The sequence below is a fragment of the Engystomops pustulosus genome, chromosome 1 (assembly GCF_040894005.1).
Source record: "Engystomops pustulosus chromosome 1, aEngPut4.maternal, whole genome shotgun sequence".
NCBI lineage: Eukaryota > Metazoa > Chordata > Amphibia > Anura > Leptodactylidae > Engystomops > Engystomops pustulosus.
Genome location: NC_092411.1, coordinates 82,611,114 through 82,633,082, shown reverse-complemented (window position 1 = coordinate 82,633,082; position 21,969 = coordinate 82,611,114). Strand labels below are relative to the sequence as shown.

The 21,969-nt window shown below is 42.3% G+C and overlaps 1 long non-coding RNA gene across 1 annotated transcript in view; it reads right to left on the bottom strand.

Moving 5' to 3' along the window:
* Positions 1-15,746: 15,746 nt before the first annotated feature.
* Positions 15,747-21,969, bottom strand: part of LOC140077007 (uncharacterized) — a 30,603-nt gene continuing 24,380 nt past the window's right edge. Inside the window, exons 2-3 of the long non-coding RNA XR_011849690.1 lie at positions 18,060-18,111; positions 15,747-16,025 (exon numbers count right to left, since the gene is read on the bottom strand). This is a non-coding gene — a long non-coding RNA (uncharacterized lncRNA). The remainder of the gene's footprint in view (positions 16,026-18,059; positions 18,112-21,969) is intronic.

Below are 21,969 nucleotides of genomic sequence, written 5' to 3'. Positions count from 1 at the left end.
CTACGTGTGAGCTGAATGGTTGTCTTAAAGGAAAACTACCACATGGATGCAATACTTCTAAACAAGGCACACTTGCATGCTGCTGTTCTTTTTGCTTGTAATAGCTTCGTTTTTAAAATATGTAAATGAGCCACAGTGGCTCCTGTCTGCCTTGTTGGCTCTGTCGCCTGATAATTATGCACGCCTCCATTAAGCAGGGAGGAGGTGGGCAGAATGTTAAATGGAGGCGTGCATAAATTATCAGGCGGCGGACCCAGCAGGGGCTCCTGTGATGCAGACAGGAGTCCCTGAGGTTCATTTACATATAATGATAGATAGATAGATATAGATAGATAGAGATAGAGATATATATATATATATATATATTATTATTATAATTTTTTTTTTTTCCCCTTTCTCAAAAACAGATCTGGTTTCAGGAGACACATGCTATCATGTAAGCATGTGTGTTTTTTTTTTTTGTGTTTTTTTTTAAGAATCCCTACATGTGGTAGATTTCCTTTAAGCAGACTTAAAACATCGGGGCTGTCCGTAATGGTTAAAGGAATAGTCCAGATATATGGCTGCGTTCTTGAGAAAACCCCACCAAACCTGTCCATGAATTATGTGTGCTATTGCAACCCAACACTATTAAAATGATCAGGACTGTACTTCAATACCAGCCCCAACCCATAGACTCGTGTGGAACAGTTTTTTTTTTTTTTTTTTACAAGAAAGAAGCTGTTTTTCTTCTATTACTGGCTAATCGGTCATGGGTTGTATAAAATCTGCTTTTTATATGCCACGTTTGACGTCAGAGGTTCCTACAAAACTAAGAACTCTTCTTATTAGCGTCACTGCAGAAGATCCATTATGTGTAGTGGGTTTTTTTTGTTTCATACATTTTTCCCCTTTACCAAACCCAATTCACTTTTTTTTTTTCCAATGGTAGAACAAATTACCCCCCTTGCATCTGTTTTACTACATTATCCATATGTCATGTGTGCATGTTATACGTTCCCATAATTCTGTTACTATTCGAGCAGAGATTAAGCACTTTCTGTTTTTGAAGATGATTTTAGTAGATCTGTGTCCCATATCACTCAGTGCAATCTGATCATAAAAAAACCCTCCTTTGGGGCCAGTAAAATAATATGCTTGTTGAGTCATCCCATCCTGGACATATTCTACGCCGCGTGGCGCGGTGAAGTGCTGTATTGCTGAGTGGTTCCTGAATGTGACCTGAATAATTCATACTGCAATACAGGTAATGGGTGAACGGGGAAGGGATATTGCAGTTTCCACAGCAACAGAGCGAGATTTATAAAAGCTTTGGTTTCCATGGTAACGAGGCAAGAACAATTTATGTTGCAGAATGCTTTTTTTTTTTTTTTTTTTTTCCTTTTTGGTGAGCTGCCGTTTGATGTTTCCTGTAGCCATGCATCACATGGATTCTCATTCCTAGATATTTCTGGCTAGACTGGCTTTCTGAGAGTTGATATTCAGGAATCATTTTAAACATATATGGCCATAGATATGATTTTTTTTTTTGTCAGTGTCTAAAAGCATTTACAGCAATTCATTTCCAATCAGACGATTTACAATCAATGCTGCGGAAGCTGGAGATGTTGCCTTGGCAATAGAATGATGTCACAAAATTCCATGGTAACACGATGCTGCGATTATAGGTGAAGTCCAGCAAGAGCAGCTTTCATTTCATATCTCTTACTATAGTGGGGTTTTCTTTTGTGCACAATTTTGTTTCTTCTTTTAAACATTTTATTTTTTTTTTACCATGCGCATATTTTGTCTGCACAATGCCAGTCTTCTGAGAACAACCACCTATCTGTATTGCAGCTGTAATATCGGTGGGCTGTCTAAAGGAAGAATAGAAAACAAAGGCCACTGAAATATGGATACAATGAGGAGCATTTATCATGGCTTATAGGCCTATGATTTATGAATAGGTTATTCCCCTCACACACAAACACCACCCTCCACTGAATGTACTGTAGCCATCGCCAGAATCGTACAGAAACCAGTTGAATTGTACATCGGGCAGTACTTTCCATATACAGGCGGTCCCCTACTTAAGGACACCCGACTTACAGACAACCCATAGTTACAGACGGACCCCTCTGCCCACTGTGACCTCTGGTGAAGCTCTCTGGATGCTTTACTATAGTACCAGACTGTAATAATCAGCTGTAAGGTGTCTGTAATGAAGCTTTATTGATAATTCTTGGTCCAATTACACCAAAAATTTTGAAACTCCAATTGTCACTGGGGCAAAAGAACATTTTTTTTTCTAGAACTTCCATTATAAAATATACAGTTTCGACTTACATACAAATTCAACTTAAGAACAAACCTCCAGACCCTATCTTGTATGTAACCCGGGGACTGCCTGTAATTCATTTAGAATCGTACACCGGATATACAAAGAGGCCAGAACCTCATGATATCCAGCACCTTGAGCCCTGATGATGGGGTATGCAACTAGTCCTGCTAAATTCCACCCAACTTCTTTCTACAAACTCCAGTTAATGTTACCAGTTGGTAAAATACCAATTGTTTCCACAAAGGTCACAAATACACAGTCTGGAGCACACCCGCTGTGATTTACAGTATCAGTATACTGGATGGGGTTTTGCACAAATCTCATCCACATGCTGTGAGTTTATCAGTATGGACCTGATGTATAGACTTTCATCCATTACATTGCAAAGATTGAGTTCCCCGGGCTGCAGAAAAAATTATATATATATATATATATATATATATATATATATATATATTAAAAACCCCTCACTAGAACTATCGCCTGTGCCAAGTTTCCTGCTAGGTTGGGCCATTCAGTGTAGTTCTCTTGCCCTTTACATGTCCTGTTTTAGCCAATATAATCAAAACCTCAAATAAGAAAAGTAGTTTACTGCTGTTCCCTATATGTGCCTTTTCCCATTTGGAACCAGGCATATCCTATAAAGTTGCATGAACTGATAATAAAGCAAAGGAATATTCCTTTTTACTTTACTTTATTTCCGATTTCTCTCTCAAACTTAACTGCAATCTAATAAAAGTCTACATACACCATGTTCCAAATTATTATGCAAAGAATATTTTTCTATGGTTTTCCTAAATGGTCGCTGCAAAAAGCAGTCAGTGTACATAGAAACATTATACAGCAACCCGTCAGCAAGAATTTGTGTTCCCATTTTCCTCTCTCAGCCCTTCCGCCTTCGAGGGGGTATGCATCAGGGATGCCCCCTGTCCCCCTTATTATTTAATCTAGCCATCAAGCCCTTATCCTGCCTGTTGCGTACCTCACCATATTGGGAAGGGATTAATATAGGGAAACAACAATTGAGAGTCGCAATGTTTTTATCCAGGCCTGTAAGGGATGTTCCCAGGGTTTTCCACCTTTTGGGGTACTTTGGGTCTTTTACGGGATTCATGGTCAATATCAGCAAATGTGAATTGTTAGATCTCTCTACAGAGGGTCAAGGGATTGACAAAAATGACTTGGAAGTCCCTATTAGTGTGTCCAATTCATCTATCAAATATCTGGGGATAAAGGTGAGAAGACATCCTGATTCTTTTATATACTTTAAATTACCCCCCCCCCACCCCCCTATACGTAAGATTGTTCTTGAGCTCAAAAGATGGAATGACCTACCTCTATCGCTGACGGCCAGATGTCATCTGGTGAAAATTACGTGTTTCCAAAACTCCTATACCCTATGCCTTTGATGGAGAACCTTTTGGAGACAGAGTGCCCAAGCAACAACCAAAACCCACTTGTATGTCGCAAAGTGCCAACAAGACAATTTAAGCAGTAACTTATTGATCCCTGCTGTATCACAGGTTTTAATTGTATTGGTGCCCTGAGTTCACCAATACAATTGAAAGCTGATGGAGAAATTTGGATTGTAGCTTCTCGCAAGGGTCCCCTGAAGAGGAAGGATCAGGTAACCCAGAGCAGGAGCTACAATGACAATCCATCTCTGTCCACAACTTCTCGCTCCTCCTGTATTCCTGGCAGCCAAGTATGTTGCCTTAAAATAGCGCTGAGCATGGCACGTCCTGGGCTGTATTGGATCACAGGTGAAAGCCTTGAATACTATCCGGCAAACTCTAAATTGGGGTGAAGGCCTGGGTGCCCACAGAAAGGGCTCAGAGTGCCACCTCTGGCACCCGTGCCATAGGTTCGCCACCACTGCTCTATGCAAACTATCCCGTTGCTCTTAAAACACGTGGGCATAAATGCAGGGGATTCGGCTTTTACATCTTTTATATGGGCAAGTAAAAAGCCACGTATAGCACCACACAATCTTCAGTTACCCAAGGTCCAGGGAGGTATCAACTTACCGGACGTTAGGAAATATCATGTTATTCTAATACGACTTTTGAATCTGAGTTGGTGACACCAACCTCTTTACCAGGCCTACTACATTCTCGTCTGACTTTCCTCACCCAAGAGGTGAGGCGAAATTTTGCCTTTTATAGATACAATAGCGCCTTGGGGGATCTGTAGAAAGATGATGGGACTGCCTTTTTTGACAAGCAGATTTCTCCCCCTGTGGGATCACCCAGATTTCATGCATGGTAGGGACAATCCTGCCTTTAAGATATGGCGGGAAAAGGGCATTAGGACGGCTGCAGACCTCCTTCACTCTACAGAACCTAGACTCTTAACTTTTCAAAAACTAGCTGTTAACCACCAGTTGGGCTCAGGGCATTACCTGGCATTTTGCCAAATTAACGGATTTTTACAAGACAGACTTGGAGACTGGACAAAAGAATGGAAATGTACCTTCTTGGATTCTGCTCTTTCTTCCACCCCGAATGTATATTCTATATCATTTCTGTATCCCCAACTCCATAGTGTGGAAGTGGATAAAAAAAAGCAGCCTCTCTGTTTAAGATGTGGGAGAAGAATACAGGGAGTACTGACCTTACACCGATGGTACTTAAAGGTTGGGAGAGACTTAGGAAAGCAGTGATAAGTGAAAAATGGAGGGTCGGATATTTCAGACTTGTACATAAGGCTATTCATGGCTTTAATAAACTGCCGCACCCTGACGCTCCCCACACAGACTGATGAAGTGTCCAAAATGCCAAAAACCCTTAACAGGTTTCTTTCCTGGGCTATGGACATATCCAGCCTCCAAAGGGTTCTGGTGGCAGATTACTTTAAGGGTAAAAGACAAACTGGGAATAGACTTGCCCATGGATCCCAGCTTGTTACTCCTTCACTGTGATGTGATGGATTTTTCCCTACCCCTAGTGCTTCATGTTTATATCTTAGCAGCTAAACATTGTATACTTTCGAGATGGCTACAATCAGTAGGCCCGGTTGAGGATGTATTGCAACTCATCAGGAGATGCATTCATTTGGAAAGCGTCGAGGTTGAGTATTGTAAAGATACCCTGACAGAAAAATTCTTTGATAAATGGAGGGGTTTTATTTCAGAAATTTATTACGATGTTACCCTTATATTACCACGGTGTGGTATCTTCAAAATGATTTAGCAGGAAAATTGGGCTTACTCAAGATTACCTGATGAGCTGGGATTGTCCTCTCACCCAGGACTCTTTCTGCGATCTTCCAGGAGCTCTGTGATTGCTTTCTTTACGAGTATATTAACAAGAAGGACCAGTAGTCTGTGGCACCTGTAACAGGGTGGGAAAGGAGGGGGGGGGGAATGTGTGGGATTTCTGTTATGTATCTGCAATGCCTTACTGTGACGTACTCACTTTGTACTGATAAAGATACACCAACTAAGAAAACTAATAAAATATGTTTAAACCAAAAAAAAAAACAGTCAGTGTAATCATCACTCGAAATAAATGGAATTTTATTGAACAAACCTCCCAATGATAACAGTATATTCTTCAAAATTCATTGAACTTGTGAGTTTTAGGAGAGTTTCTGCTTAAATTTCTTTGCATGTCGGAATATCCTCCCAGAGCTGCTGTTTTCATGTGAACCTCCTCCCACCCTCATAGATCTTTTGCTTTATGATACTCCAAAGGTTCTCTGTAGGTTTTAGGTGGGGGGAAGATGTTGGCCACACCATGAGATTCTATCCTTTTATGTCCATAGCAGCCAATGAAACAGAGGTATGTGTATGGGGATAATTTTGCTCCAGAAGGCACAATTCTTCTTTTTGTACCATCGAAGAAAGTGGTCAGTCAGAGATGCTATTTGCTTCGCCGAGGTAATTTTCACACCTTCAGGGAACCACAAAGGAGCCTACCAGCTCTCTCCCCATGATTCCAGCCCCCAAAACATGACTCCTCCACCTCCTTGCTGGCGTTGCAGCTTTGTTGGGAACTGGGGAAATGCTGGCCAACCGCCAACCATCCACTACTCCATCCATCTGGACCATCCAAGGTTGCATGACACTCATGAGTGAACAAGAGTGTATTTGAAAATTATGTCCAGCATACAAACCCTATCATCAAGAAAAAGACCTCTGAGGATGGGAGGCACTTCACATCAAAACAGCAGCTCTGGGAGGATTTTCTGACATCATGCAAAGAAATTTAAGCAGAAACTCTCCAACAACTCACTCACACTCAATGGATGCAAGAATTCTGAAGGTGATTAGAAGGGTTCCTATGTTAACATGTAACTTGGCCTCTTCGGATGTTTTGGATCGATTTTGATTTCAATGAATGTGACCTCCTAATGCTGCAAATTTCAGTTCTTTACAACCTACAAAATGTTTTGAAACACTGCTGTGCATAATAACTTAGAATTGTGCATTTTGAGTTTTAAAATTTTTTTTTGAATATATACTGTTATCATTGGGAGGTTTGTTCAATAAAATCTGATTTATACTGTAACTGGTGATGACTTTTATTATACTGTCATTTGCATCAACCATTTAGGAAAATCAGAGAAATATATAATTTGCCTTTGGAACGTGGTGTATACCATAATGCAGGGGCGTCGCTAGGTCAAAAGATCCGGGGCCTGTGCCCCGGATCTTTTGCCTCGTGCCCCGAATGTCCCGGGTCAGCAGGACACTTCTCTTGCTGCCTGGGCAGATATCCCCGCTCCGTATCCTGTAATGGTGAACGGAGCCGACGGCACTGATGAGCACTGTAGTGGTGAAGGAGCTCCGTTCTCCACTACAGGGAGCAAGAGACGCTATCACACAGCATCTCCTGCTACAAGCAGCTCACTACAGCTGCCGGGAGCAGGAGACGCCGGGTGATGACGTCACCGCGACTCGGTCCTGCAGAGAACAGCGACAAGCCGGAGGAGATTGAGGTGAGTATCAGTGTTTTTTTTAAATTATGCAGTGGGGGGGGGGGAGAGAGGCACAATCAGACGACTTAGTCATGTGGGGGACATTGCTGATGGCTACAGGGAGCGCTGGGGACACCCCTGGGGCCTGTGAGGAAATTAGGGGGCTGGGGGGGCATTATTGGGCACTGTGGTGGGTGTTCTTAGTGGGGGCTGTGAGGGACATTTACAGGGAAACTATGGGGACCTTACTGGGGGGCCTCTGGAAACACTACAGGGGGGCTGTGGGGAACATTATAAGGGGCTCTTTCAACATTGCAGGGGGGCTGTGGGGGGCATTAGAGTGGTATCTGTGGACATAACAGGGGGCTCTTTGGACATCACAGGGGGGGGGGTGTGGAAGACATAACAGGGGGGTCTTTGGAAATCACAGGGGGGGGGGTGGAAGACATAACAGGGGGCTCTTTGGACATCACAGGGGGGTGTGGAAGACATAACAGGGGGCTCTTTGGACATCACAGGGGGGGGGTGTGGAAGATATAACAGGGGGCTCTTTGGACATCACAGGGGGGGGGGGTGTGGAAGACATAACAGGGGGCTCTTTGGACATCACAGGGGGGGTGTGGAAGACATAACAGGGGGCTCTTTGGACATCACAGGGGGGGGGGGAGACATAACAGGGGGCTCTTTGGACATCACGGGGGGGGTGTGGAAGACATAACAGGGGGCTCTTTGGACATCACAGGGGGTGTGTGGAAGACATAACAGGGGGCTCTTTGGACATCACAGGGGGGGGTGTGGAAGAGATAACAGGGGGCTCTTTGGACATCACAGGGGGGTGTAGAAGACATAACAGGGGGCTCTTTGGACATCACAGGGGGGGTGTGGAAGAGATAACAGGGGGCTCTTTGGACATCACGGGGGGGGTGTGGAAGACATAACAGGGGGCTCTTTGGACATCACAGGGGGTGTGTGGAAGACATAACAGGGGGCTCTTTGGACATCACAGGGGGGGGTGTGGAAGAGATAACAGGGGGCTCTTTGGACATCACAGGGGGGTGTAGAAGACATAACAGGGGGCTCTTTGGACATTGCAGGGAGCTCAGGTGGACATTAGAGGGGACTTTGGGGGACATTACTGGGGGCTGTGAGGGCACTGTGGGCAACTTCTTAGTGGGGAGTGTGCAGACTGCTCCTTTATGTGGGCATGATTAGGCATGATTTAGTTTAGGGTAACATTGAGGGCAAATTATTGGGGGGGGGCACAGTTAAAGATATATATATATATATATATATATATATATATATATATATAGTGTGTTTTATGGCTTTTACAATATGTTATACTAGGAAGCGGCCACTATAGGAGAGCATTGTTCACAGTACAGTGAGCACACTTGTGTGTCACAAGAAAAAGAGATCTTCCGTAAGAATGTGAGGAGCGGTCAGCCCTCCACCTCCCCGCCAAGCAGTTCTGGCCTGACCGTAGCATACATGTATGTGAAAGGGGTCTTACAATAAAGGCGGTAGAGTGTTAGGGGTAGCAGCAAGATGACACTGTTAGGGGGCCAAGATGTAGGGACAATGAAGAACATAAGATGTCTGTGTGGTGAATGATGCTGAGGAGATGCCGGGACCTAATGGAGAAGCTAGAGAACACATCACCTGCAGTCACTGGATGGAACAGGTAGGGATTTCTCCTGTGGTTTCTGTAGCTGTATATGTTAGGTACAGTAATTATAGGTCCAACCACACATATACAGGAGGGGGCATTACTGAAAGTGCGATACACGTGCATTTGGGCCCGTGCCCCGGATCTTTTACCACCCTAGCAACGCCCATGCCATAATGCTTTACAATGCAGAGCTATAACACAGCCTTACATATGAGAATATGTACATATAAAGCTAGTACATATAAAAAGTGCTTTATTTAAGACAATTTTCCCTGTAGTGCAACCTCCTGTCTGCTCCCATCCCAGACAGCAATAACTAAATAGTATAATACTCATTGGCTTTAACTTAAGGGCAAACATTTCCTATTCTGAGATTGCAGAACTTTGCAAAATAAAAATAAAAAATATGCACACCCTTCTTAGGTCCTTGCAGCCGGCAGACACTATAATGTCATCACATCGCACCTCCAAGCTTCAGAAAAGAGCCTTTTCACACAGCAAAAAGGAAAGAAGGTATATAGCTTTACATACTTGAATTATATATTGTGAGAGCCAATAAAAAGGGGGTATCATACTTTGTAGGCGTATATGAGGGTGGGGTTAGGTACACGGCAAGTGAACTGGAGGTTTTTGCAACCCCCGCCTTGTTGCCAGTCCTTGGATTAAAAAAAATAATTTACCTTTACAAATTAATGGTATTTCTTGAGCATGAGAATTTGGGGTATTTTAGACCATATTGTTGATCAATATCAAATAAATGAGGTTCTGAATCTGTACCCCACCCCTAATTCCGCACAAGCTTTATTACTCAAAAATATAAGACACAATGGGTGGGAGTCTAAGGTAAATTGAGGTAGATTTTGTCAGGGCGCAATGTAGGTCACAGGAATTGGGCTTTGGTTTGGATGCATTTCAAAAAACGGGACTTGTCTGTGCTGCAAACTGCTCAGCTCTTGGCCCCCACCTTTGTGCTCCTGTACAACTCCTCCCTCCCCCACTGATGTCAGCTCACCAGGCTGTGAGCTCTGAAGTAGCAGAACAGAGGAGCTGCCCAGGTGCACAAAGGAGGGGGCAGTGGCGTTACTAGGAATGAGTGAGCCCCCCCTCCCATAAAATATATATATTAGCGGCCTCCCTTCAATAATAACATGTCCCAGTAGCGGCCTCCCTTCAATAATAACACATCCAGCAGCGGCTTCCCCTCACTAATAACATGTCTTAGCAGTGGCTTCCCTTCACTAATATTATGTCCCAGCAGTGGCCTCCTTTCTTTAATAACATGTCCAGCAGCGGCCTCCTTTCTTTAATAACATGTCCAGCAGCGGCCTCCCCTCACAAATAACATGTCCCAGTAGCGGCCTCCCCTCACTAATAACATGTCCAGCAGCGGCCTCTCCTCACTAATAACATGTCGAGGAGCAGCCTCTCCTCACTAATAAAATGTCCAGTAGCAGGCTCCCTTCCCTAATAAAATGCCCCTAGAGGCCTTCCTTTACTACTAAAATGCCCCTAGCTGCCTCCCTATACTAATAAAATGCCCCTGGTGGCCTCCCTTTACAAATAATAAACTTATATATTTACCCTCGGGTGATGTCTTCTTCCCTGTAGCTTTACTCCAGGTCTGACCAAAATGGCGGCTCGACTCCTCTAGGTTGCAACACGAGCCTCTGGTCACGTGACTGTTGTGACATGACGGTCAGTCACGTCAGTCATGTGACATGGGACATGCATTGCAGCCTGGAGGAGCTGGAGGAGTTACAGACGGTGGGCGGACCGCCGACGCAGTGCCGGACAGGTGAGCAGGAGTCAGAAACACAGGGGCGAGGCATTGCAGGAACACAGAGGCTGCAGAAACAGAGAGGGGGCGGGCCACGGGATGATTGTTTGTGCCGTATAGCAGAGCCAGAGACACCCAGAGACCCTAGGGAGAAGTGGTTCGTTACCGCTTCTCCCTTCTCTGCTCCTCACAGCATCGAGCTGCCGCCGGCTCTATACGGGTCTAAACAAACCCAGTCCAGCTCAGATCAGCACCACCAGTAACAGGTGGTAGTTTCCCCCTGTAACTGAGGGTGCGGTCACATGTCGCATTTATTTTCCTAATTTAACAACTGTTAACATGTGTGTTTACAATACGCAACCGTTAACACATTGTTATCACATGCATTTGTTAACAATAGCATTTTGTAAATGCCAGTGTTAACAGCTGTTTTAATTAGGCAAATCTCTCTTTAGCTGTTGCAATACGTTTTTCAATGTTTGCGTTAAACGTGACAAGTCACCGCACCCTGAGGCTCAAAAGAATAAAGCAGTATTAGAAAACAAAACAAAAAAACAGAAAATGTCCCCCACGGGTCTTTTATGACCTCATGGGGGACATATTAAGTAAAAACACACACAAAATATTCATAAATATTCATAAAAAAAGACTTTTTTCCATACTTAACCCCAAATAAGAATATAAATGAAAATTATTTTTAAACTTTTATTTGGTTTTAACTAGCTCTATGTATCCCGATTAAAACACAGGAAAAAAATTTAAGCTAGTACACAAAAAAAAAAGTTATGGCCTTTAAACCGCCGCTTACAAAAATTTGCTAAACATGCCCAGCTACTAGAGACTTTTCAGGCTACTTCACTAAAGGGTTAAATAACTTCAGCTGGTGGCGTAAAAAAGCATGTTCTCATACAGTTCTGTGGACAGAAAAAAGAAGAGTCAGGGACGGGTTAAAGAAGCTTCTGATGAGCATCTTCTACTCAATATATAAATGTCCCCCAACCATGACAACAAATCTTTGAAAAGCCTATGTATTAGGCTCTGTTCCCACAAATGTAATGTGGTCCACTCCTCTACATTGAGTTTATACAGAAATGAGAGTAGAAATTTACATTGGGAACAAGGGCATCATTCTTACAATGAATAGAATTTTCTTATTATGTTCATTGACTAATACATTAGTTATTATCAGGGATTTGTGTGAATTTCTTATTTTAGTTTTGCAGCAATATCAAATCTTTCCCTTAGTCTTGATTCTTGAAGCATGGTAGTAAGTAACTTTTCCTGCCTTTAACTTCTGGTAGCTACGTGGTGCATTGAGATGGATAGCAAGGCGATAAGTCAGAAAGGAATGTTCTGTTGAAGGTCAGTTTTGATATCTGCATGCTTTACCCTGCTTCACAAATGCAAGGCCAGGGCTGGATGCTGGATGAGACACATTGCTTATTTTCACATGAATCCCATTGGAATAATGTCAATTGTCTTTGGATCATGAAGTATTTTGTGGGGAGAGACGTATATTATTTTCTCCAAATATATAGGGTGCACTCAAACCTAAAATTACTGTTTTCCAAACATCAACAGTACAACATATTTGACAAATACTTCATGCACCAAATGTATCTCTAGTATTAAATCCCAATATGAATACCTCGTAACCACAATGTATTTCCGTGTGCTGGAGAGGAGGAGGAGCTGACCCTTCCTCCCTCAATAGAAAACAGGGGCGCATGGACTAATTTTATTCTGGAATAGAAATATATGTATAGTAGGATTTGTGCAGATCAGCAAAATAAAAGCAATTTTTTAATTTAATTTTTAGGAAATTTAGGAAATATGGTTTACTCGGATGCAGAGAAGACCATATTCACTATGAAGCACTCGTCATATACCGTTTATATTTGAGTATAAGCCGACCAGAGTATAGCGTATAAAGTGTATTTTGTGTATAAATATATAATATTTTGCCACAAAAAACTGGGAAAACTTATTGACTCCAGTATTAGCCTAGGGTGAAAATTCAGCAAGTACTCTTTAATAGAATGTCCAGCCAAGATCCCCTTTACAAAAAATGCCTAGCAGTGTCCCCCCCAGTGTCCAGCATCAACCATTTCATGATAAAATAATAAACTTGGCACTCACCCCCGCCTTGTCTTCTCGTCTCAGCTCTGGCTTCCCGTCATTGCGGGCAGAGTCACATCTATGCCCTCTGCCCCCACCCACACACTATGGACAAGGGCGCGTCACCGTGTCATAGTGTGGGCATGCCGGCAGCAAGCACAGACGTGCCACTGCCTGGAAGGCCGAAGATGCGGGGAGAAGCCAAGTCAGGGGAAAGAGGATGCCAGGCGTGAGCGCCAGAGGTGAGTACTTAAACTTAGCGTATATTCAAGTATATACGGTAGTTTAGTTTCTATCTCTATGACATTGTGATGGATGCTTATCACCAATGTAAATCTGCCTCTAGTGACAAACTACCATTATTGGATTCTACAGAACTTTAAGTCACGTATCATAGGCTTAAAGGACATCTACCACCAGATTACATGATGGTAGATGATTATTACTTACAAAGATTACAGAAAGTATTCAGACCCGTTTACTGTTTCACTCTGTTTCATTGGAAATATAAAAAAAGGGTTTTTTTGATAATTAATGTACACTCTACACTCCATCTTGACATGAAAAACTGGTCATAAATATTCAGACGCTTTGCTATGACATTCATATTTGTTTTACATGCTGTCCATTTCCTTATGATTCTCCTTGAGCTGGTTCTACTCCTTCATTGCAGTCCAGTGGTGTTTAGTTAAACAGATTGGACTTGATTAGGAACAGCACACACAAAGGAGCTCATTGACAGAATTGTAACCTTGGTCAGATCCATGCCTTGCCACAAAAGAATCTCTGCAGCACTCAAGGTTCCTAGGAGCACAGTGGCCTTCATAATCCTTAAATGGAAGAAGTTTGCGATGACCACAATGCCTCATCAACCTGGCCCTCCAGCTAAACTAAGCAATCCTGGGAGAAGAGCCTTGGTGGGAGAGGTAAAGAAATACCCCAAGCACACTGTGGCTGAGCTCCAGCTCACTGCAGCCCTCCACCAGTTGGGGCTTTATGGTAGAGTGTGCCAATGGAAGCCTCTGCTCATTGCATACAGTCATGGCCAAAAGTTTTGAGAATGATACAAATATTATTTTTTCACCTGATCTGTTGCCCTCTGGTTTTATGTGTGTTTGTCAGATGTTTTTATCAAATACATAAATACAAGTGCAATCATATTATGAGTAACAAAAGCTTTTATTGACAGAAAGAGTTAATGCAGCAAGTCAATATTTGCAGTGTTGACCCTTCTTCTTCAGGACCTCTGCAATTCTCCCTGGTAGCTCTCAATTAACTTGTGGACAAAATCCTGACTGATAGCAGTCCATTCTTGCACAATCAATGCTTGCATTTTGTCACAATTTGTTGGTTTTTGTTTGTCCGCCCGTCTCTTGATGATTGACCACAAGTTTTCAATGGGATTAAGATCTGGGGAGTCTCCAGGCCATGGACCCAAAATCTCTATGTTTTGTTCCCTGAGCCATTTAGTTATTACCTTTGCTTTATGGCAAGGTGCTCCTTCATGCTGGAAAAGGAATTGTTGATCACCAAACTGCTATTGGACTGTTGGGAGAAGTTGCTCTTGGAGGACATTCTGGTACCATTCTTTATTCATGGAGGTGTTTTTAGGCAAGACTGTGAGAGAGCCGATTCCCTCGGCTGAGAAGCAACCCCACACATGAATGGCTGCAGGATGCTTTACAGTTGGCATGAGACAAGACTGGTGGTATCGCTCACCTTGTCTTCTCCGAACAAGCTGTTTTCCAGATGTTCCAAACAATCGGAAAGGGAGTTCATCAGAGAAAATTACTTTACCCCAGTCCTCAGCAGTCCACTCCCTGTACCTTTTGCAGAATATCATTCTGTCCCTGATGTTTTTTCTGGAGAGAAGTAGCTTCTTTGCTGCCCTCCTTGACACCAGGCCTTGCTCCAAGAGTCTCCGACTCACAGTGCATGCAGATGCACTCACACCTGCCTGCTGCCTTTCCTGAGCAAGCTCTGCACTGCTGGTAGCCCAATCCCGAAGCGGAAACACTTTTAAGAAACGGTCCTGGCGCTTGCGGGTCCTTCTTGGGTGTCCTCGAGGCTTTTTGGCAACAGTGGAACCTTTCCTTGAATTCCTTGATGATGCGATGATTGTTGACTGAGGTGCAATCTTTCTAGCTGTCATACTCTTCCCTGTTAGGCCAGTTTTGTGCAGTGCAATGATGACTGCATGTGTTTCTTTAGAGATAACCATGGTTAACAGAAGGGAAACAATGATGCCAAGCACCAGTCTCCTTTTAAAGTGTCCAGTGTTGTGATTCTTACTTAATCATGACCAATTGTTCTCCAGCCTTGTCCTCATCAACACCCACACCTGTGTTACTGGAGCAATCACTGAAATGATGTTAGCTGCTCCTTTTAAGGCAGGCCTGCAATGAAGTTGAAATGTGTTTGGGGGGAAAAAGTTCATTTTCTAGGCAAATATTGACTTTGCAATTACCGGTAATTACTATTAAGCTGATCACTCTTTATAACATTCTGGAGTATATGCAAATAGCCATTATAAAACCTGTTGCAGTAGACTTTGTAAAAAATTAACATTTTTATCATTCTCAAAACTTTTGGCCATGACTGTATAAAAACCTGCATAAAGTTTGCAAATTCTCTGGTCTGATGAGACAAAGATTTAACATTTTGATGTTAATTCTAAGTGGTATGTGTGGAGAAAATGAGACACTGCTCTTCATATGTTTTTGTAGTATGCATAATTATTCCCACATAAAAAAGCTACTTGGATATTACTGTAATCATACTGACCCATTAAACATAAATTACATTGTATATAGCATAGATATGTTAAAAATAAAAGTTAACCTCTTGCCGACCATGGCTGAAAATGCATTGTAACAACTGAAAACTCTGTGGGAACCCGGCTGTATACAACATCTGCTATATCAGCTTGGATTCCCATAGTCGCGATCTTGGCTGCATGTGCCACGGTCAAACATGATCACAGCGTCTATAGGGCTTCCTCACCTGCCCCCACCTGGATCATCGTCCTCCTGCACGATGGGTTTGGGGGTGCCGCAAGTCCCCACGGCAGCTTCAGGGGCCAATTAAAGGACCACCAGGCTGAGTGACAGATCCGGTTTCTGACAAGATCTGTCACTGTTCATGTCGACTCTAATAAGCCTCCATATGTCAGTATTGCAGTGGATTAGCTTGAACAAGTGATCAGATGAACGCTTGTTCTAGTCACCGAGAGGGAAAGAAAAAGAAAGTGAAAAAAGTTGTTACAAAATAAAGAATAAAATAAATTATAAAAGTCCCCTAAATGCCCCACATATTATTAAACTCACACATTTAATAAAAAAGTCAAATCCGCACAAATCTAACATATAAGGTATCACTGCGTCCATAAAAACCTGTACAATAAAATAAAATCATTACTGAACCTGTACAGTGAATAAAGTAAAGAAAAAAAAAACATGCCAAAAAGTTGGATTATCAAAGCAAACAAACAGTATTTTAAAACCATTTTTTTCTTGGCAAGTGTCGACATTGAGGCCCTCTACTCCTCCATTCCTTATGAGGCGGGCCTCAAAGTGGTCTCCTATTTCTTACTTAGAAGAGGTACCCAATACTGTGAGCAAAAACGATACTGCTCCATCTCCTTGAGTTCTCCTACATACATAATTTCTTCCAGTTTAACAGGAGGTTCTATATTAACTCAGTGGCACGGCTATCGGTTGCCCGTGTGCACCAACCTACCCCAACCTGCTCCTGGGCTGATGGGAAGTGGTGTATGTCTTTGGGGACAGGAGAATACTAGGGGCATCCAGATGTGGGCACAGTATATTGATGACATTTTTGACAACTGGAGTGGGTCATGATCTGATTTTGTGGACTTTGTGGCCGGATTGAATCAAAACATCATAGGACTCCAGGTTTACATTTGGCATACAGGGTATAGAACTTCCTTTTCTTGATGTACTTCTCAAGAGGGGTCCTTACGATTCACTGGACTCAACTGTCTACAGAAAACCCAACTCGACTAATACATTGCTACATTGGAAAATACCTGGGATTAAAAGTACAAGTCCTTCCGCAAAAAATAAGCCCTAATAAAGTTCAATTAACTAAAAAAATCCAAATGTTACGCCACTCAGAAGATGGTGATGCAATAACAAGTGATTTTTCTCTCCAAAAGCGTTTTTATTCAGCAAAATAATTCAAACATAAAAAGCTATGTAAATGGGATATTGCTATAATCGTACTTAGAACATAAATAACATGATATCTATGCCATAAAGTGTATAACGCAAAAATAAAAGTAAAAAATCAGTATTAGAATATTTTTTTTGCATTCCAAAAAAGTTAATAAAATGTAATTAATAGGGTTTAGCCACCTCAAAAATAGTTTAGTTTTCAAATGGTGTCACTTTTTAGGCGTTTCTTGTTTTGGTATGTTATAGGCTCAGCAAATGCTACAGGCTTCAGGGGTAGTGGACCCCCAGAACCACCACGGACGATGACACCAGCCGAAACCTGGGACCGGAATCTAAGTGGCACCCAGATTTTACCAGAGCCCGCAACAAAAGGGGAAGGACTTGCTGCGCCGTGGTACCACCAGGTCGTTTCACGGGTGTGGTGGCAGCCAAGGCAAGGTACAGAGTCAGAAGGTAAGTTCATGGTCGAGGACAGGCAGGCGGTCAAGACAGACGGCAAAGGTTCAGGGTCAGAGGCAGAGCAGAAGGTCAGGGCTGGAAGCAGAGGAGCATAAACGGGAACAGGTCCGGGGTCACAACGGGAGATCAATACAAAAGAAGGGTACAAGCTTTCTCTTATAGAATAGCACGAAGATCCGGCAGAGAATTCTGCGATGGGAGATGGGACAGGAGCAGGAGCGTAGAGAGGTGAGTGATGCCGGGGGGAGCAGGCACCACGGAGAGCTACATAACACCTGCAATTTGTTTCAGCAAAATTTGCTCTCCAAAAACGTGATGGCGCTCTCTCCCTTCTGCAATCTGTTATGGGCCCATAAAGTTGTTTACATCCACACGTGGTGTATTGCCACACTCAAGAAAAACTGCACATCAAAATCTGAGATATGTTTTCTTATTTTATCCTGCATGTACAGATACATTTTAGGGCTAAATAAACAAATTTGAAACCTCCATATAGAACCTTCATTCTGTTTTATTTCATGTTTGATGCTTAAACAATTAGCAAGCATAAAGGAGATCAACCACTGAAAAAACATTGAAAAAATGATAAATACTCACCTCCGCTCAACCCCCATGATGTCCATCGCTAGTCCTTACACGCTGGGATCACCTAGAAAAGAAAGTTATAATTAGCAGCACGGAGAGCAGGGACATGATGTCTGGCCCCCAGTTACCCTCGCCACCTCCCTTTCACCAAAGTTTAATTTTTTTCCAAAACATTTCAACCAAAATATATTACTAAGGTGAAAATAACTATCTGAAAATCACCTTAGTAAGTCAAAGCGTTCTAAAGTTATAATCGCATATAGTCACAAAAGGCAGATTTGAAAAATCTGCCCCAACTGGGCATTTAAATTTAATTGAATTAATTTGCCATATGTAAACATTTCTTCAACTGGATGTTATTAAAAAAAAATGTTCCTGTGTGTAGATAATGTGGCTCATTTACGATTTCCCCAGGATTGCCCCAGGAATTGCCCCAGGATTTTGGCATACGCGATCGGATTTTGCCGCATCGGCACTGGCTTTCACACGACAGAAATGGGGGGCAAAGGATTCGGAAAAACTGCGAAATGTAAAAAATAATTTGTGTACAGAACAGCACTTACAGCAGCGACACCTGGTTGACATCGGGTGCACGGACCTTAGTGAATGCCGGGAGACCCGAATCAGTGTCAGAGAAAGCGCTGCTGGATCGTGACTGGACCGGGTAAGTAAATGTGCCACAATTTCTCAGAAATGTAGTCATATGGTCCCTTAGAAACGAGATAGCTTCCCTGGATACGACCACCTCACATTTTGGCAATGGTGGCCAAACATGCGATATAGAGTCCTGCCTGACCACCCGGCTTCAGTAATCATTACCACAGGACGGTTGTGGGACATGCAGTAACTCCCGGACATTTCATATACAAAAACATTTTGTTTCTTTGTGCAATCACTCCAGCAGAGGTGGCCGTATCTGAGGAAGCCATCTCGTTTCTAAGGGACCATATCACTACATCTATGAGAAATTATCTTTACCCAGGTACATTTTTTTTAATGACATCTAATTGAAGAAATGTTTATATATGGCAGATTAATGAATCTGGATGTCAATGCCCAGACAAGAATACCCCTTTAAGGGGAAAATTAGCTGAGTCCTTAATGGGTTAAAGCATATGCAAGGCTTAATTCCACCGAGTTGGCACATCACATATGAGGCGGTGGGTGGGTAAGCTCCTCATTGTAATGAATCCTAAGCAAAAACACCATATACTGCAATACACTAGTGTTGCAGTATATGGTAGGAACGATCACACCATCTAGGATTAATGTACCCTAGATGGTCTAAGAAATAGTGAAAAAAAATTTGAAAAAAAAGTTTTAAAAATGTAAAAAATTTATAAATTATTTAAAATTCAAATCACCCCCCTTTCCCTAGAACTGATATAAAACATAATAAACAGTAAAAGTCCCAAACACATTAGGTATCGCTGCGTCCCCAAATGCCCAATCTATCAAAATATAATATTGAAGACGATGGCTCATTTTGCAAAAAATTACATATCAGCTCCGTACACCAAAGTATGAAAAAGTTATTAGCGGCAGAAGATGGCAAAATATTTTTTCTTTTTCGTACACATTCATTTAATTTTTGAAAATGTATTAAAATGCAATAAAACCCAGATAAATTTGGTATCACTGTGATCGTACCGAACCAAAGAATAAAACAGATGTTATTTGCAGCGCACGGTGAAAGTCGTAAAAATTGAGCCCACAAGAACGTGATGCACATGCATTTTGTTTTTAAATTTTTCGACATTTGGAATTTTTTCCAGCTTCCCAGTACATGGCATGGAATAATAAATAACATCACGGAAAAGTAAAATTTGTTACGCACAAAATAAGCCCTCACACAGCTCTGTACACGGAAAAATGAAAAAGTTAAGGATTTTTGAAGGTAGAGAGCTGGAAATGATCGAAAAAACCCTGCGTCCTTAGGCCGGTGCCACATGCACCTAATTGTCTGTGTTTGAAAACGCAAACGCAGACAAAGCTGCGCCTACCGGGGCGGGCTGCGGCCCGATCGCATTGGTGAAACACCGGCGCCTCGTTCCCCATCACAGACGTTTCCATACAAACGCCGATGCGATCGGGCCGCGGCCCACCCCGGTAGGTGCGGCTTTGTCTGCGTTTGCGTTTTTCAAACGCAGGCAAAGCGGTGCGTGTGGCACCGGCCTTAAGGGGTTAAGGAGGGAGGGAAAGACCTGGGGGGATTCTGTATGAGGTGGGAGTAGCATACATGGGGGGCTACCTGAGTGAGGAGGAAGAAAAAACCTGGGGGGGGGGTTGTCTTTGGAGGTAAAGGGGAACAGTGTTATAGTAATTCTATTGTTTTACATAGGGGTAGTATTATAGGAGTTATATTCTTGTACATAGGGGACAGTATTATAGTAGATATATTCTTGTACAAAGGGGGCAGTATTATAGTAGTTATATTCCTGTACATAGAGGGCAGTATTATAGTAGTTATATTCTTGTACATAGGGGGCAGTATTATAGTAGTTATATTCCTTTACATAGGGGGCAGTATTATAGTAGTTATATTCCTGTACATAGAGGGCAGTATTATAGTAGTTATATTCTTGTACATAGGGGGCAGTATTATAGTAGTTATATTCTTGTACATAGGGGGCAGTATTATAGTAGTGATATTCTTGTACATAGGGGGCAGTATTATAGTAGTTATATTCTTGTACATAAGGGCAGTATTATAATAGTTATATTCCTGTACATAGGGGGCAGTATTATAGTAGTTATATTCTTGCACATAGGGGGCAGTATTATAGTAGTGAAATTCTTGAAATTCTTCAGATCCGAGATGGTAGGTTGCCTTTAACAACCATATACAGGAGCTATTGTTTTCTGCTACTGATGTGGCAGTTAGAAGCTGAGCTGTGATTGGCTGCTATTCTGCCACATGTCATTAATATGAACTCAGAGCTTTGATTGATTACTATAGTCAATGAGTATAAGACAGCTTAGGTGTGAGGTAAGATGGATAGAGACAGAAAGACACACAGGGAAAGTTAGTTACAGACAGGGAGAGTTACTGACAGAGACAGACAGAGAAACAGACGGGGAGAGTGAGTGACAGAGAGACAGACAGACAGAGAAACAGATAGGGAGAGTGATTGACGGAGAGACAGACAGGGAGTGTGAGTGAGCGACAGATGGGGAGAGATGATGCATAGATATATAGATATTATTTTTACAGTTATCGTTGGAATTGTTGTCAAAGGCTATCTCCAGAAGTGCTAAAACTATTTTCTGTCAAGTAACTTAACAGTTATGCTTTAATTTCTGCTTTTCTAATTGTAAAATACTTGCAGTACTGTATGAGGGTATAGGTGAAATAAGAAATAACAACAGCACTGCAATGTAGTACTGTATGAGGATATAAATGAAATTAGTACTATAACTAACACTGTAGTACTGTTTGATGCAAATGGTTCAAAGAATAGTAGTGTAAGGTAACACTGTCACAAATACTTGATGCTGGAACTGCAAATAGTACAAAACACCATCTCAAAAAGAACTTAAGTAAATAGGTCCAGGTCAGGTTTTTCACAGCCCGATCCAGCCCGTACCGATCCAGGCCAGGCATTTTTTAGCCCAAAATGGGTATTTAACAAAGTGTAACAATGAGGAGGTTTTCACAATAAAAAGCTACTGCGGAAGAAGCATTGCGCTTCGAAACGCGTGTAGCTGCAAGAATCTAAACACTCTTACAGAATTTGAACACTCTTACAGAATCAAACCTACTATTATTGTCACTCACGTACCAATGACAAGCACGAAAAGTTTGTATATCTGAGAAACATCCCCTGCAATAGAAAGATATTTACTTATGAAACGCTAGAGAACTGGAACCAACTGCTTAGGGTATTGGCTGATGCGATTTCACCCACCGGCGAGTGCTACA